The sequence below is a fragment of the Cupressus sempervirens genome, chromosome 8 (assembly GCF_028749045.1).
Source record: "Cupressus sempervirens isolate cs-2001-9-10 chromosome 8, ASM2874904v1, whole genome shotgun sequence".
In the NCBI taxonomy this organism is placed as follows: domain Eukaryota; kingdom Viridiplantae; phylum Streptophyta; class Pinopsida; order Cupressales; family Cupressaceae; genus Cupressus; species Cupressus sempervirens.
In genome coordinates this window covers 57,688,932-57,708,809 of record NC_143125.1, presented here as the reverse complement: position 1 = coordinate 57,708,809, position 19,878 = coordinate 57,688,932, and positions in this window count along the sequence as shown.

The window sequence follows — 19,878 nt, the reverse complement described above, 5'->3', positions numbered from 1 at the left end:
CTACAAAAGAGAAGAAGGAAGAAAGATATAGAAAAGAAGAAATTCTTGGATTGAATCTACAATTGACATGTGTACCCTCAGAATTCCTTCCCAAGAAGATAAAAAAGCTTCTCTCTACCTTCTCTCTGTAACTGCATAACAAATCTTCATCATTTGGCCCTCAACAGCACAAATATCTTAGATATTTGATGAAAAGAATAATTGATTTTATCCCCGATTTTAACTCACAACAACAAAAAAAATCAGTTAAAATATGAATTCTAGAAGCATGCAAACTTTTCCAAAAAAAATTTTAACCTCAAAAGACTCCAATATATGTTCCCCAACTGATTCTAACTTTCCATAATGAATTTCGCCCCATTTACTGAGAATGCTGTTGAGATTGCAAATCTGCTTATAGAGTGTACCGATGAAGGCCTGTGCATAATCTGACCTAAAAAATGGATAGTTTATTTCCTCTCGGTTCCAATAGTATACTGCATTGCCTATTTTGGATAAAAAATACTCCCATGGTAGCAGTTTGAAAAACAGGGTCCTAGACTATGAACAGGTATTAAAATTCAAAATTTTAAAAATTTACATAATTGAACTATATAAACTTTTTAAATTTATTCAAATTTAAAATTTGAACAAATTATGCGTTGAAGTCATCTCTAAACTCTATTTTATATTCATTTTAATAACTTTGCCCACCTTGCCACTTGTCGAAATCTGACTGGCTATAAACTATTTGAGTTATTTTTATTAACTAATACTTTAATATTAATTAATACCCTTAATTCCATCCCACCATGAAGATATTAATATTTTATTTATCTCTCCCATATCCCGTAAAGTCGAAACCCCTCCAATTTCTCTTTACGTGCATACGCGGGCGAGTGTCCTTTATGCCTTTATGACCCCAGCATATCCTCAGGACCCTTCAAAATTTCTTTTACACCTTTACGCTGGACGTATCCTCGGAGATGTCTAAAAATTGGTTTATGCCCATACGCTGGGCCTCCCGTAGCATTAGGACCTCTTTGCCATTTTCTTTATGCCTTTATGTTTCATAGCATCGCAATACACTTAACATCCATCTCTTGATCATACGGGATAGTCAGAGCAGCATAGGGCTTTGGAATTTGATCTCCGGGCTTACGTGAGTCAAAATTAGGTTGACTTTTGACCCCCATGGGTAGATCCACACATGAAACGTGAGTCCTTAAGCCAACGTGTCTTTGAAGACACTGCACTTCTAAGTGCACGGGTATTTGAAGATTGAAAACTACCCCCACATAGGCAATATGGGATTAAACGAACTCTATTTTTCTTTCATCTTTTCCCAATGCCAGCAAGCCTCAACTTCTCTCTTACAAACAAGCCATTCCTCATGCACGAAAAAATACTCCATGCCCTCTACCACAACCAAAACCCCTACGCGATTTTCATCTTCATGTGGGCTCTTGCTTTGTTCATGCATGCATTCTTCTCGTCATGCCTTTAACTTTTGTGACTCTTTCTTTATGTGTTTCAGTGTCTTCTCTGACGTGCCTGTGGCTTCTTTTGTTTGCTCTCACATGGACCTCTGCAATGAGTGTTATACGTTTTCTATGCATGGACATGGCATTGACTACTGTCCTGGGCTGCCGGCTCCCATTTTCTTCATGCATGGGCTCTCTTTTAAAAAGTGGATCTCCTCTATAAAGCAACTTTTTCTATTCTTTCCAAGCTGTGGTTGCTCCCTTATAACTACTATGGGCTCTTTTGTTCTTTGATCTCCTTTGCAAGCCACATGTTGCTCTAAGTTTCCTTTTAAATGGGCAGCCCTTTCATTCTTGTCGCTGCCTCTACTTGCTGCTGACTGCCCTTTAACGCCTCCCTTATAGATGTCGTCCTTCTACCTTCAATGTGGGTTATGGAGTGGAACTTCTATTTTGCTCTTCCTATTTTGGATGTGGGCATCTTCTTCACTACATGCGCTGGGATGCTTTAACATGGAGTTCCCCTGTTTACTAACCATACGTAGGATGCTCCTTTCCAGCTGAATTCTTTCCCTCCTGCGCTAAGACTTACCTGCAAATTTCTTCTTTAAACGTGGGTCTTCTTGCAATGCATACGTGGGTGTCTTCCTTTGCACATGGCTTCTAACCCCCTTGTTGTCTGTTGCAGCTTTCATCATGCCATCCCTGTCTTTGCATTGCCTTTAATGTTGTGGCTTCCAACTAATTCGTCTTTGGCGTGATCTATTGTTTGACATGTCTTTTCCTTTTAAGTCAGCTTCCTGCTCATAGCTTTCCTTTCACATGCCATGTCTTTCACTCCGGGATGAGTCTTGTGCATGAATTTGAAAAGTTTATTAACAACAGTTTTCAAAAAAATTCAGTAAGCTCTTAAAAAACCTTGGGTATTGTCCCACCACATACATGATGTCACTTGCAATAAAAGCTTTATTATTTTTCCCCTTTGTGATTTCACATAAGTTCAATAAGTCTCGAATAACTATCACCAAAAATTGATTTCCCTGATCCTTCATCATAGAACCTGAAATAGATCCTATTGCCCAACATAATGTGTTCAAGTAGTTCCATGTCTAGTCCTAATATTGCCTGAGTAAAACTGTGGTGAATGAATTTAGAATGTGCTTTTATAATTATACTGTATACATTAAAAACTTTGGCAACAACATTAGAGAAGCAGCTTAAAAGATTGCCCTTGCATCCTAATAAATTTATCTCAAGATTTTGTCGTAGATGCCAACATATCCATTCACTCTGTTAGCCTATCCAAAGACTGCTCATTGTTCCAACACATAATACTTTCAGGCAATCTTTCATCAAAAAACTTTCTATTTCTCTCTAGCATCTTTGACTTTGCCTCTTCTGTATCCATTGATCCTGGGCTTTTTGATAAATCTTTTCGTACCAATTTTACTTGCAATTATGCCCTCATATCAAAGTACCCTCACCTTTAAACACCATATCAGTTTGATAGGATTAGTCGGGCCCCAAAGTAGGCTTGGCTAAAAAAAAATTCATTTTTGAACAACTGATCTATAGAACATCTGATACCAATTTGATGAAGAATCAATCAGTTCGTATCACCTTTTCAACCTTTTTAAAACTCATTTCACCGCATTCTGCAATTGTCAATTTAGTGCTAGAAGGTCCTTTCACTGACCTTAAAAACTAATCCAAACACCTAATCGGGCTCTAAAAACTGGCACACTGACTCTCTGTTCCACACTCTTGCACCCTGTCAAATTTCATCTCATGAAAATTTCTTTAGTCAAAAGATATTGACTGTCAAAGTTGATCTCTCAAAATTACCTGCAAGTAAACACATTAGAAAGCAATAAATTGGGTTCAGATTTAGCTTTGAAAACTAGGCAAATGGACACTTGGGAAAATGAAACTCAGGGCATTGGTTCACTGTCATGAGGAGAGTATGGATCTACGATTTGGGCTCATGAAAAATAATAGGATGCAAATGGTGAGCAGTCAAAGTGGGCTACTTGGATTTTGCACACTGAAAACAATGTCAGAAAAGTGATTTTTGCGGAGATAGATTGACACACTTGGAGTATTTTCATAAGACAATGCAATGGTACAATCCATTCAATCTCATCTATCATGGATTTCAAGATATGAAAACATGAACAAGGGTTTCAACAAATCTGCAAATTCTGACACCAATAAAAAGATAGAAATTACGTTTGGAATCGCATTTGAAAATTGATCAAACAGATTCGTCATGAGCTAAAACTTGAAACATGATAAGTCTCTGACATTTACAATACAATACAAAAAGAATCTTAGCATTTGGGTCAACTGGTCAAAAGTTATGGTTAGTCAAACAGGGCTTCCCAGAATTATGAACATTTCATATCAGCATAACATTGATAACTGACCAACTTTGAGGGATTCAAAACCTAGTCAAACAGATTTGAAACCACTCAAAATATGAAACATAGGCTCTCAGGTAAGGACACTAGATATTCCCAAGGTGGTGAGTCATGAAACATTTTTGGGTACAAGTTATTCGATTGCAAACATAGGCTCCTGTCGTTGTTTGACACTTTGGTGAAAATGCAAATTTGGCATTTGCTCAAAACAGGACTTCGCCAAATGACTCAGAATGATAGTTTATCATCATGGAACATGTGGATGGGCTAAATGGAAGGTGTTAGAAACATTAAACACCTTAGGGGCCTCAAAGTACAGCCAGGTACACATGCATTTATGGGCATTTATGGGGCTTGATTTGACTCAAAATTCTAAATAGATGCTCAAAATGAGAACTCAATTTTGAGCGCCAATAGTGGCTCTATCTGGGGATGCATGCCCCTTGTGGACATGGCAAGATTTTAGATCTCTGGGAGAAACAAACCACACACTTGACTTCAAAAACTCTCTTGAACAACTTTATTGAAAACATGAAACAACTACACCTACTATTATGTACAAACAATGGCCTCAGACCACTAAAAAGTTTTCACAACTTCTTACCTCTATCATACACTTGATTTTCATTTGCATTCTCCTGAGGTAAACTGAAATTCTCATTCCCATTTGTTTCACCCAGCACATCAACATTTGGAATCAGCTCATTAGGCAAAACAAACCTATCATCATCTTCATAGTGCATATAAAAATCAAACATACTTTCTTCATCTTGCTCACTATGAAAATATGAAAACAGAGTGATCATAGCAACCGACAACAAACTGAAACTGATGACTACTAACTGAATCATGGATTCCTTCAAACAGAAACACAAAAGCTTGGTACTCTATTTCATTTAACGAGTTACATGAATCAATTTGTAACTCACCTTATGCCTCCGGGTGTGAAGAGAATGAAAAATCTGATTTCTCCTCATTTGCAACATCAATACACCATACATTAGACTGAATATATGCTCATTCTCTTCATATTCCAACAAATGGTTAGATCCCAAATCACAAGAATTATCATGAAATTGCCTTCTAACAACATGCTGATCCGTATCAAATTTTTCCTCAAATAACTCACTAGAATAAATTAATTCATTACTATTTCTTTCCTCATCACATGAGCTATCAACATGTATCTTGGCCTCGTGAAAATAGGAAAACCATGAACCAACAACATACCTTATTCCTACATCTTCATTCTCAACATAGAAGTCGTCATGTGGATTGATAAATGGATTACCATCATGTATACCTCCCAAACATTACAGAGCATATTCTAAAACTATATCTTCTTCAGCATCAAATTTAGGGGAAATAACTTCACCATATGGAAATGCAAAATGTGGTAGAGCACAAGCATCCTTGGATAGATTAGCATACCTTTTAAAATCGTGAGCCAACAAATCGAAAATCTCATCAACACTTAACAAGACTTCATCCCTAGTTTCTTCTCCTTGGCTGTGATTATCATCCAGATGGCTTGGCATATTTACAATAGCACACTTATTAGTAATACATTGTGAAAAATCAGAATTCTGATCATACCATAGATCTTCTTCCTTAGACAACACCTCAACAGCCAGTATCTTAGAACATTTACTTTCATCACAAGAAGAAGAATTATTACTACTGTTATACTTCCCATCTTCCATATACTCATCATTATAAATAGATGAATCCACATTATGCATATTATTAGACTACTAATTACTATCCTCTGATTCATAAAACTGAGACTCTTCATATTCAATATCACTTTCAATAGATTCATTACATTCGTTAACATTAGACTCATTAGTCTTCAAATCATTTTCAATCTTCATGATAAAATCTTGGATTTCACAAATCTTATCTAATCTTATCTTGGCTGGCCAATCAACTGAATGTGGCATAAAAACTTCTAAGAGTACTCGTGGCCACGAAGACTCCTTGGGTCTAGAAAAATCATCAAGATTCATAACTATTGACTTAAACTTCATGTAAATTTAGAATCCACTAAGACTCTTGATATCACCAATTGTACTTCTTAACATTAAGACATTCTTATCATGAATCTTTCTTTTCAATCTAGCAATATTTGCACGAACACTTTCAGGAGTTGGCACATCATTTTCACACCTAGATTTTGAATCCATCTTTTAGAATTTAAACTCATCCCTCTATTTTCTTAGTGCTAAAACACTAGATGGAGGCAACCATTTCTACCATTCAATTTTCATAAAAGACAAAGACATGAAAACTAAAAATACCTTTATGTGTTGCTGTCTGAAACCTTAGATCTACTGACTGGCATAGGTACAAATACGAAATCCTTCACACTATAGATAAAGTCCTTTGTAGAGTGGCCACCTTCTTGAAGAGGAAAATAAAATCACAATAGTGATTCACCTTTTGAAATCAATTATATCAACAGATACAAACAACCACATAAACCCTTAATCAAGAAACTTATATTTCCTCTTTCCCAACAAACTAGATCTACCCATAAATATTGAAAGCCTCTGATATTAAGACAAATCATGCATTGGCACAGAAACTTAGTTTAGAGTCGCCACTCACACTTAGTGAGAAAGATTTAAAACAAATTTACCATTTATACATTATGAACCAAACTTTCAATGTATAAGAAACTTGCAGATCATTACCATCTTGAAAAAAAACTACACTTTATAAATCAATTCTTGACTCTGAACTTTCTCAACAACACTTGCAAACTAAATTGATTAAAGATAGACCTATAATAGTCATAGAATGCAATTTACATCCAATTTCACAACTTACTGTTGTCCATGAATAAAGCTTCACTAGGGATCACAAAACACCGACAGAGAAATGGTAAACACCTCACACAACCCTGCTGTTGTAGCAAATCCTTCCTATTGTATTGAATCTTCTTCAAATTCTCAAGGTTGTCTACCATTCAGATTCAATACAACTCCCCAGCAAATTTGCCATTTTGTTGGCTCTTGATTTAACAGTTTTAAAAATGACCAAGAAACCAGACCAATGCATCTAAGGCTAGCAAATTCCTATGATAGATACACTAGATTGTAGTCTTGGGCCAACTATAAGGCATAACTCCTTCTTCACTTCAGGGACAAAATGCCCCAAGGGACATCATGTCATCATTGGAAGATCTATACTAACTAAATATCACAATAATGACTCAATAGTGGAAGATTAACAAGAGTGCATGTGCTTATGTCAAACGCCTATTTAAAATGTATGGTGTTTAGAAATGTTTTTGTTGTACTCTATCTATCTAGGCCACAAAGTATAGATATGCACCATAATTTTTAGAAACACAAAATATACAGGGCCTCCAAATAATTTTTTTTCCTAAATAGAACTTTGATCTTGTCAATAGATGGATATTTAAAATCTCTAATGTACACTAGAATAAAAAATAATAAATGATGAATGCAAAATGCCATTTGTGCAAAAGATCCACAAAATATTCATACAACAAAATATGCAAAAGAAGGCTTTATGATAGTCCATGCAAAATATGGAAGACACACAAAAAAAGACTAATACTAATCTCACATATAAAATTACAAAGATACATGCAAAGTGTTCTATGAAATTGCTCTCTTATTTACCCTCTTTGAATTTCTAACTCAAATGAATGATTTGATTTAACTTAGTAGTATATATGAGAGCCCATTGTTACATAGGAAAAGATGTGGTAATTTTTTTTATTTTACTTCATGTTTTTCTCAACATGCTTATTTTTCATCTACTTTTCTTACTTTTGGCAAAAAAAATTGAAGGAAACAAATCAAATGTGTGAGAAGATCAATATTTCATTTTTAAAAATTCTTAAAAATGAGTTTTTAAAGTGATCATCAAAAAATCAAGAAACTGAGTTTAAATATTAAAATAATTATAAATTTTTAATTAACAACTAACATAGTGTCTAACTATTTGCCTTTGTATATAAGTAGAAATAATAATATTAGAAAAATTATATAACAATTTTTTTAAGAACAATATTTTTCTTAATGTAGTTGTAACAATAAAATGATTGTTTTAGTTATAATAATTTAAATCTTTATTTTAGTGGTAAAACCAAAGCCTTATCAATTATAGTTATAAAATAAATTACAAAAATATCCTATATAGAAGTACAAAAATAAAAGGGGCATACCTAGATTTTGAATCTTTGAAAAGGGTAAATCCTTCTTTACGACATTATATGTTTAATGCTTTATTTTTATTTATATGTCCTTAGTATAGTAGGGGTGTAAGAAATACATTCCTTACTTTACATCTTTGATAATACAATTGAAATGAACTTTTGATTTAATGTTACTGCACTTCTTTGACTCTTTAAGTTAGGTGCAGGAAATTGGAATGATGTGTTTGCAATTGGGCGTGGTTTTGCATCCTAGTGTTCCATTGCCAAGATCGGACTCTAGGGTTTTGACTACCCATGTTAGTGTTCCATTCAATGATTTTTTGAATAGGATTAGCAATAATCAAGTGTATAAAGTTGAAGTTGACAGTGTGCATTTTACGTTCTGTTTGAGGCCGAAAGTCGATAGCCCACCAGAAACTATGGTGGTTTTGGATCGGACAACAAAGCATGTTTTGTACATGAATACAAGGCCAACTAACATTAAAATGCCCTACAAGAAGATGCTGGAAAATCAAGTTTTATTTGGAGCCGTTGATAAGCAATCTGGTGGTTTTCTTATTTCTACATTGGTATGTTTCAGTTGGTATTTATTGACAAAAGAATGTAACATATTCTAATATTTTTAATTGCTATTTTTTTGCTTATAGAAAAGTTTGTGAAATAAATACTACGTTTTTAGCTTAGATGGTTCTCAAGAGCAATAACAATTCTTTTAATGAAGGAAGAGTCGCCTGGAACGTAGGCTCTAAAATTGGATACAGACTTACCCTAAAGCCTCGTATTATGCTCAAAGAAAATCTCAACATTTGGGGTTTTAAGTTCTACACAGTCTTGAATAGCTGATGAATATCTTTTTGAATAAAATTGTGTAAGAAATTATCTTAAGTAGGAAATTGTCACCTAAAACCTTGATAAATTAATTCACATTGATTTATCCATTTTTTTTTGAAAAATATTTCTTTGAAATTCATATAAATAACATTATAGGAATCAATTGAATGAGCAGGCTATCTGTGACGTTAAACCTTGATAATGTGTCTATTTGCCTTAGCATTTAGCAAGGATGGAACCCTAATTTGCTGAAGTTTGGTCACGATTAGTCCACATTTATCATTTTTTTTAATGCGTAAGCTTCTGTAGGGTGAGGGCTCACTTGCTTTTATTAAAGCATAAAGAAAAATCGTATAACTACAAGTCTGCCAACTAGGAAGAAAAGAGAAACCAAGATACTGAAACAAAGAAATACCAAGAAGGAAAGAGACCTCTATAAATGAGTAGAATTTTACCTTAAATCTACCTTTACCAATGACCAGGTCCTCTTCAAGTTTAGATCAAATCTTAGAAATTTCAATCCCACTTGCAAAATATCCTTGCTACAAAGTGTAGAGATCAACTTGTTGCACCATTTATATATCTTTACTATTTTGTTGCACATCATAGGTGGCCACAGAGGGATGAGTTTCCTCTCTATTTTTGCAAAAAATTGTTTACATAATTTCATTTATATCCTGATGTAAATTATACAGATTTTTCAGGTCATGTTGTTTTTACTAGACCATCCTTGAGTTGGGGACAAAGAGTTTGAGCCATCACATGATGTTTTCTCTCGCAAAATGTGTTCCTTTCAATCTAGATCATGATCTCATAATCTCATGACTAAGACTCTTTGTCCCCAACTCAATATTCTAAATCCTCAACAAAATCAAAGCAAGCACTTTCAAAGTCTCTTGCCTTCAAAGCTAGACTTGCAAATATCAAACTCTTTTTTGAAGTGGGTTATGATGCATTTCTCACCATTTCTGCCATGGACGAACGAATGAGGATTGGGGATCAAATCAAGATCAGCATTTGCAATGACATGAGTTTAAGCAAGGAGGAGATTGATAGAATGTTAGCTAAAGCACACCAATTTTGTAGTGAGGATGAAGCCGTAAAGAAGAAGCTGGTGACAAGACACAAACTTCAATGTTACCTTTACAACATGAAAGGTAGGGTAGAAGGAATTCTCAAATCTGTGGAAGATACCAACGAATGGCTGGATAAGGATGACTCTGTAGGAGCTGAGAAATTGATGACTAAATTGAAACTACTACAACTGGAATTCCAATCAATGAACAAAAAAGGCTTAATCAGACCAATTTGGAGGGCTTATGTTATTCTCAATAATGTGATTTTTTATTTCTTTAATTAGTTGGAAAGAGGTATTTCAACAAATTTAATAATGTTAAAAACTAGTTTTCAAATCTTTAATTTGGAAAATCTAATATAGTTGTGTGCTATGGTTGAGTATAATAATCTTAAATACAATTTAATACTCATAGTTGGGATCGTAGCATTATCTGCACGTAATTTATGATTGTTTGAAAATAGGGTAGAACAAAGCATTCAAATATTAAACAAAAATGATACTCAAAAAATATTTCACACACCTCTGCTACATTAGAGAAGAAATTCTTTAATCCATTTCACGAATTGATTATATTGCATTTCTTAATAAAAATCCTCACACCACCTATGGTAAGTGTTCATGCAGATCATTGTGTATAATTTATTAACTATTAGTAACTCCTATTCTTGAGACACATTGAAATTTCAATGAATTCTAGATTCTAAAATTATAACTTCAAGATGGGATTCTCCTTATTTCATGCATAAAAAATGCATTCAAACCATAACTGTTTTGTGTTGACTATGACTGCTGCATATTGTTATCATATTTGAAGTCTTCCTTATTCTATTTGGTGCATGCAAACTGATCTAGAACTAATTGTTTAGAAATTAAGCCTTCCAACAATTTAGGGGATCTTCATTCCTTTTTATGTAACTTTGTGGTATGTTTTAACCAATCATGCATTGAGAAATCTTTGTTCATTGAAGATCATCTTTAAATGATGCTTCTCACCTTAATCTTCTCTTTCAAACAATGGTTAACTTTGTATAAATATATGTTTTATAAGATTGAAATCATTAATGATTAATATATTTCATAACTCTATTTTGTTATGTCTTTATGTACAATTTATGTTTTTATCTTTCAGCACATATGATTTATTTTAAAATATTAATTGCAAAATTTTATAGTAATGGGTTCTTAAAAGAAAATATCTTTACCGTATTTTCTTCTTGCATCTTTTTCATTTTTTGATCAATATCTCATGATTCTATTGCCTATCAGATGGACACTGGTCTTGGATCACAAGAAATCTAACTCACTCTTCCACATGCATTACTTGTTTAGTTTTGTTACTTGTATAGAACCCCAATCCAAAAGTTTCAACAAGCAAATATTGAAATTTCACTTCTATTTCAAATTTAAACAATAAAATAAAAATCCATTGTTTGGTTATTGAGACTTCCAAATTCATTTTTACTTTCTTCAATTATCTACACAAAAATGTTTCTTTTTTCAATTTTTAAGATGAATAAGCTCCCAAAACAAAAGATAATTAAACACTAGCAGGGAACATAAGTAGGTTTTTCACATTCAATCTTGCTGGATAGTGTTATAATGACTCTAAGTCTCGCATTGGTTGAACACCACATCAGTCGAACATCATACATCAAATCTTCCAAAGAACTCAAACAAATAGCAACAATTTCAAAAAAGAAAACTAGAATAGGAAACTTATGATAATTAAAAAATAGATCGTTATGGTGCATTAAAAATTAGTAAGTGCAAAATGGTAAAAAATAAATGCCAAACTTAGTCTAAATGTTACTAAATTAAATTAAATTAAATAATTTCTTAATGACTTACTTTCCCTTAATGAATATAAATATAATTTTAAGTTAGCAATATATATACATTATTTAACTTTAATAACTTATATCAAATTGTTGATAAAATAATTTCAACTTTTAACTAGATCTTTTTTTTAATGAATTATTATAATAAAATAAAATAAATATTGAATACATTTAATTATATAATATTGTGTGAAAATGATATTATTTATCAATATATAACTAATATATAATATAAATATAATTAAATATATACTATCATATTATATATTTATATTTTTTATTTATATTATAATTTTTTTAACTATATATTACAAATGAAAATGAGTTCACGTAACATTTTTTTAATATATAATTAATATAAAAATTAAAAATCTTAATCAGACATAAAAATGATTTATTTTTGAATTTTCAAAAGATTTAAATATTGATTACTATTAATGATGTATAATGCATTCTAACATAAGCACAAAAACTATACAATATTAATCTACTATTTGTTTATTAATGGTGCAATATCATATAATGTCAATTTTATATGCTTCTATATATCTCTAATTATTCTTTCAAATAAAAACCCTATCGGCTACCCTTGCACCTCCTTTTGGTGCAAGTGTTAGTATAGATTATTATAGAATCTACACCATGCTTTGGATGCTCTATATGTTGCAATCTATTGTTTAGATTATATGAATAAACTACCTATAAATTGATAATATAATATGATAATAAATTTGTTAGCATATTATGATTGATTCAATTGAAGTTGCAAGCTCTTATGGCTACATAAAGGTTAAATCTTTTGTTAAGATTTTAGATATCCCTTTAAGCATTTGTTTTTCTTTTGTACATAGATATTTTGAATCACTCATGAGACGTATTAATCAAGATACAATGAATTCATCTAGAAACAAGAGTTGTATGGAGCTAGAGTCTTGCATTAATTAAAAGATAAATAAATATAATAATTAGTTGAATAAATAGTATTCAAAATCATTAATGATTAGTTGAATAAATAGTATGCAAAATCTTTAATAATTAGTTGAGTAAGTAGCATTAAATAGTAGGGTTTTGGTTCATTTTATATCTCCCTTAATTGATAATGCATGGTCTTCCTAACATTATATATTTCTACATTTTTAATCTGGAGATGAATAAATATTTTTGTTTCTTAGTTGGATATAGGTAATTGAGAATCATGGCCTTCTTGATTGAGGAGTAGTCTCCCTGAGTCTATGAGGGCAAGGTTATATAAATTATTTAATCTCCTTTTGTTTGTTCGCCATAGAGTCCTAAATATATACTATAGAAATATGTATTTTTTTTCAACTTTTGAGAATTTTAAGTTGAGCCCTAATAGTGAAGGGGGAAATAATGCATAAATTAGACTACTAGATTTTAAATGTTAGCAATTTTTATAATCATCCTCTAGTGAATGGAACTTATTGGATCTAGCATTTTCATATACAACATGTTCCATCACATTACTCATCTTCGGTTCCACTACGAAGATAGTTTTTTGTAATACTCAAGCTATGATGGAAGCTTTGGTCAAAATTTGAAAAAAATGGTATCAAAGAATGTGTTTGTTCTCATCTTCAAATGCAACTTGTTTTGTTTAATTTTTTCATGAACTACAATTTATGTATTTTAAAATTTTATAATACTTATTATTCCACACCAATTGATACACCACACACACTCGAGGGTGTCATATATGAGCTTGAGGGTGTTATGTGTAATGAATATTTGTTTTTGCAATGTAGATATTCATAATTTAGCAAAGCAAGATAAATTGAGTAATAAGTTTATAGATCTAACATTTTTATCATTGTTCATTCTCCATCTTTTTTCTATAAGCTACTTCCAAAAAGCTATTGATTATTTGTATTTTCTATATATTAGTTCTAGATTTTTGTAGAGACTATTAAGACATTTAGTATAAAGATTCATTTATTAAAATATTTATATAAAAATCATTTTTGAGAGATTGAAGTGTATTAAAAAATTACAAAAAGAAATTGACTAGGTAAATTTGTCAAATAAGATATGAGAGATGCTTTTTTCAATGAAACTAACACTTGCTAAATAATATATAAATAATTATGAAAATATGTTTTTAAAAAAAAATTAAGGTGCCTATTAAAAAAATAATCAAATAAATTTTATTTTTAATGATCTACAAATATTCAAACTCTTTAATAAAAATAAAAATCATGACTAAAACAAATATAAAAGAAATCATAGATTATAAGAATCTTGTATCATTGAAGGATGAGAGATGTTTGTTATGGTATTGGTATTTTACTTACTATTTCAAATTAAATAATATTTAACTACTAATCATACAATACTAGTATCCTTTTCTATTTTGAGTTTGAATAATGCAACATGCAACCCACACAGCTTTTGAATTTATTTTCTATCTTGTCGAGAAGAAGGAACACTTAATCAAACATTTCAAAGCTAACCAAGTGGGGTATTTAAAAGAGAAAATAGAAATTATGTATTCATTTGAATTCATACACTTTGCATAGCACTAATATAGTAGGCACTATAGGCATTGAATCTCACCTATATGAAACTAAAGGGGTTAAAGAAATGCATAAATTGATGTTGTAGAATGTACAAATGAAATATGTGGTACATAATTATTTTACTTTTGGACAAAATGAATCCAGTTCATTCAACATGTTAATGCTCTGTACAGATTTGAACAATATAATAGAAGTTCACATTTAATTTTAAATGAATTAATCGAAAAATGCACTTCATTTTTAATCTTGTTGGCCAAATAGAAAGGACATTGGAAGGGCATTTTAGTTGGCATTTCCTAAAGGTTTTGAGAATGAAATTTGATGATGATTTAAAATGTTGAGAAGAAAAGTTGATAGTGACTATTGAATTTTAATAGTAAGTTTCATTTAGAACTTTCTAGACAACTTTATAATTGAGAACCGAGTTGAATTGGGAAAATTAGCCCATAATAAAAGTTTATATGCCCATTTTACAATGTCTCCCATTAGGATAGTGCAACTATTTATCTTTTACTTTTTATAGTAAGTTTCACATTAGAATTTAATGGATACCTAAATTAGTTTGTAACTCACCTAGAAGTCAATTTGCATAAGACAAAAAAGCTTAGAACTTTGATTAAGATTTGTTCAAGATTCTGCCAAAAAAAATCCAAGCAATGGAGTTTTCCTGTACAACAAATTTGTATCTATCTTTTTTGTGACCTAAAAGACAAGCATAATAGAATTTTGCACAACTCCATTAGACCTCTACACACAACACTTTGAATTATAATAGAAATTTAATACTTCTATAAGAAAATCCTAGCAATTAGTTTGAGCAAAAAGGAAAAATATAAAACAAATTGAGTAGAACTAAATTGATAATTCTACCTAATTTTGACTCATGCCCGTAGATGAATTGTAGCTCTAAACAAAAAAAATCATGTTAGGAAAACCTCACTGTCTTCCTATGCCATCTTGCTTGGTAATACTAACTAAAATGAGATAAAAGTAAATGGATAGAATATGTTATACACTACATTTATTACTGAATACACCTAGCTCCTAGATGTAGATGGAATACATGCAAAAGGCCACATGAAATAATGTGTAGAGGATTTTCTACCCCTTGTTAACACCTCACCCATTGCCACGATTGTTGACATCAATTTTATGGGAATTTTTTTGAACTATAAATTAAAAAGATCAGTATAAAAAAATATCTCAACCAATGAAAAATTAAAAACTTTGGAAGGAAAAATTCATTTTATTATACATTGATCTTACAACTATAATATATAATAAAGATTTTACTCTTTCCACATAAATCTAGATATGAACTATTGCTAAAAGAAACTTGAAAACTACAATCTCTGCCTATAAATAGGCAAGACTAATAATATGTTAGCCATTTAATAATATTATCTTAATAAATTTATTTTCAAACCATCAAATAATAATAGATAAAAATAATATTTATCATGTTTCCACATTGATTAAGGAGATTCTATTGAAATCCCATCAGTCTTATGATGATTAAGACCCATAGGAAAATGAAATGTTCTAAGTCTTCAATGACAAGATCACAACCTAACATTGAATATGTTTAATATCCCTCTTATTGATATGTACTCTTTGTTAATATATTTTTACTATTAATCAAAATCTTTCCTATTAATATATACAAAATAACGTTTCAAATAAAAAATTGAAAACTCTTCGAAAAAGTCATGAACATGTCGCTCTATTATATTATTTTTATTTTTATAGTTTAAATAAATGTTTAGAAAAAGTAGACCATTTATTACCCACCCTAATTCAATATAATTTCAGTCTAGTTTTGTTTTTTTTGACTCCTACTCTCAAATTTATGGATTTAGAATTCTCTTGTATCAAGACAAGTTTGAATGTTGATATATATATGGGTTTAAATTAAGTTACTTTCTAGAGTTGTTTAGCTTCCATTGAAGAAATGTTTTTAGCAATTTTCACTATTAGGCCAACACTTTTTTCAAAAACAATTACATATATCTTCTCAAGAGGTTTTCTTCACAATAATATCTAAGGTACCTCTAAAAACATTCTTTAAAGAAGAAAATTTAAATCTAAAGTTTAAATATCGATAAATTCTTCCACTATTGATTCCCATTTATTTATCAATAATAAATAAATAAAAATAATGTCCCCAAAAGTGTTTTTAAGAATTTTTCATAACATTTTTCTTCATTCTTCTAACTCCACCAAAAAATTAAAACATTATACATCTATCACTAGATGCTCAAAGTATGAGCTATGTACAAATTGAAGTCACTTTTGTTCTAATGAAGAGAGATAAGCAGATGTATTAGAATGACATTTTTTCTAGGTGAAACTTGAAGAAAGTGTGTGTGTGCGCGTGCGCACACCAGAGAGAGAGAGAGAGAGAGAGAGAGAGAGAGAGACAGAGAGACAGAGACAGAGTGGACACATATATGAAAAAAAAAAACAAAAGATAAAGCTATTTTTCTCACATGTAATTTGTAATATATCACTCTAGTGTAACTTAGTCTTCCACATAAACACACCATCACTTCTATTTATTAATATTGCAAATAATTTCATAAAACCTACTAGTGAAATCCACTATGTTATGAAAATAACTAAATCACATGGCACATAAGCTATTATCACTAGGGTTCCATGAAGTGCTTATTCCACACCATAAAATTTCTAATGAATTAAATTATTTAGGATAGATATGCCAACAAAATGAATATTGAGGATAACTTCAAGGTGTTGTATTATAGTCTATCTTAAATTAAGATTAATAAATAGATTTTGATGGCTTAGTAGGATAGGGAAGCTTAAAAAAACTTGATCTTGGGTTAAATTTTGAATGACATGAGCTTTTAAAATGAAATATTTTTGTTTGATATATATTCTTTAGTGGGCCATGTCCATTGGTTTACACTTGATCTTCTTGGGTGTTTTTTATTGCTATCATTACTTTTAAAGCTATATAAAAGCATTCAAATCATTATTTTATTTTATTCTATCAACATAGAAAAATAGGATACATGAATACATCAAATTTGTAGACCTTTTGGACATGTGGCACTTGATTCTGACATATTATTGCCCATCCACTACATTCACGAAAAATGAAATATGTTGAAATGAAGAACCTGTCTAGTATTTAAAGAATAGAAACTTAATAATTTTATTAGGAGCTTCTATTAGTTCAAATTTATTTCTGTAATCTAAATATATGATTTATGAAATATTATTCTAGGTTCAAACTAGTAAACTTATCTTATAAAAGTTGAATTCTTGTAGACTATTTTTTAATAGTAGAGAATTGTGAACTATAGTATTACACACATTATTTTTTCACCCCTATTAGGATACTTACATTTAGAGAGATATAGAAAAAGTATACCAATAGGTAGATCACATCTTTTAAATTATTTTATTCAAAAAAAAATTATACATCAAGATACATTTATGTTAATATATTTTAATATATTTTTTTTATCGTATATTTCTATATATTTCTATTAAACTTTGCAAAAGTAAAAATAAAATTAGAATTAAATTATTATTATATTTTTATTTAGGGTAAGTGCAAGAAGTTGGGTCTCACTTTTGGGCAAAAAGTGGAAGTGTTTTTCCTATTTTTGAATTTTTTTGTCAATTGATGCCAAAATTTGAGGCACTTAGAGATTGAAAATTTTAAAAAAATTCAGCAATAAAAATTTAATGTTCGGAATCTAGTTTTTGAATATATAATTTATTTGTGTACCCATATGATAGATTTTGTTTTTATTAGGGATCTTTAAAACCCACTTTTTCAAAATGCCTATTTCAGGACCATACCACACTTGTGTACAAACACCATAATTTGACACAAATAAATTAATTTTCGTAATTCCTTTTACATAGAGTTACCTAACACACCTAAGATTGATGACAATATTTTTTCTTAATTTTTTATTGAATTAATTTTTTACTATTAATTATTAATTGGCTATAAAGGTAAGTTTTAAAACCTCTCATGTACGAACACCATAATTTGATCAAAATTTTACTTTTTTTATAAAATTCTTTTTTTAACCTTAAAAGAATTGTATGTAGATTGATAAAATATAAATTAATTTAGGAAAAATTCTAAAATAAAAAACTTATTAAAGTTTTAATGAACTTTGATATTTTAAATTTAAGTACCACCTTTCATTAAAAAATAATGAAAAAATAGTAGATAAAATCATAGCACTATAAAATGTATATTTCTAAAATCAAAATAGTGAGAATTCTAATGGGTTTTTGTTTCATAAAAAAATTTGATCGAGAAGACCCTCTAAAAATTATGGCAAGGTGTGAATTTGTCAGTTCAATGGCTTAGCCAAATCTTGAGAGGTCAAGGCATAGGGTTGGTCTCACCAAGCCTATCTTGAACCAAAATTTGAGGTGGGAGAAAAAAATCTCACCTAATGTTGTATGAAATAGGCACCTGTTATTTGAAATTCAAAAAATGGGTACTTGTTTTGAAAATGTCAAATCGGCATACAAAATCCCCCTAAAAAATAATCATCAATCTTATGATGATTAAGACCCATAGGAAAATGAAAAATTCTAAGTCTTTAATGACTAGATCACAACCTAACATTGAATATGTTTAATATCCCTCTTATTGATATGTACTCTTTGTTAATATATTTTTACTATTAATCAAAATCTTTCCTATTAATATACACAAAATAAATTTTCAAATAAAACATTGAAAACTCTTTGAAAATATCATGAACATGTTGCTCTATTATATTATTTTTATATTTATAGTTTAAATAAATGTTTAGAAAAAGTAGACTCTTTATTACCTACCTTAATTGAATGTAATTACAGTCTAGTTTTTATTTTTTTATTCTTATTCTCAAATTTATGGATTTAGAATTCTCTTGTATCAAGACAAGTTTGAATGTTGATATATATGGGTTTAAATTAAGTTACTTTCTAGAGTTGTGTAGCTTCCATTGAAGAAATATTTTTAGCAATTTTCACTATTAGGCCAACACTTTTTTCAAAAAAAATTAAATATATCTTCTCAAGAGGTTTTCTTCACAATAATATCTAAGGTACCTCTAAAAAAATTCTTTAAAGAAGAAAATTAAATCTAAAGTTTAAATATCGATAAATTCTTCCACTATTGATTCTCATTTATTTATCAATAATAATTTTTTTTAAAAGTCCCCAAAAGTGTTTTTAAGAATTTCTCATAACATTTTTCTTCATTCTTCGAACTCCACCAAAAAATTAAAACATTATACATCTATCACTAGATGCTCAAAGTATGAGTTATGTACAAATTGAAATCGCTTTTTTTCTAATGAAGAGAGATAAGCAGATGTATTAGAATGACAATTTTTCTATGTGAAACTTGAAGAAAGTGTGTGTGTGTGTGTGTGTGTGTGTGTGTGTGTGTGTGTGTGTGTGTGGGCGAGAGAGAGAGAGAGAGAGAGAGAGAGAGAGAGAGAGAGAGAGAGAGAGAGAGAGAGAGAGAGAGAGAG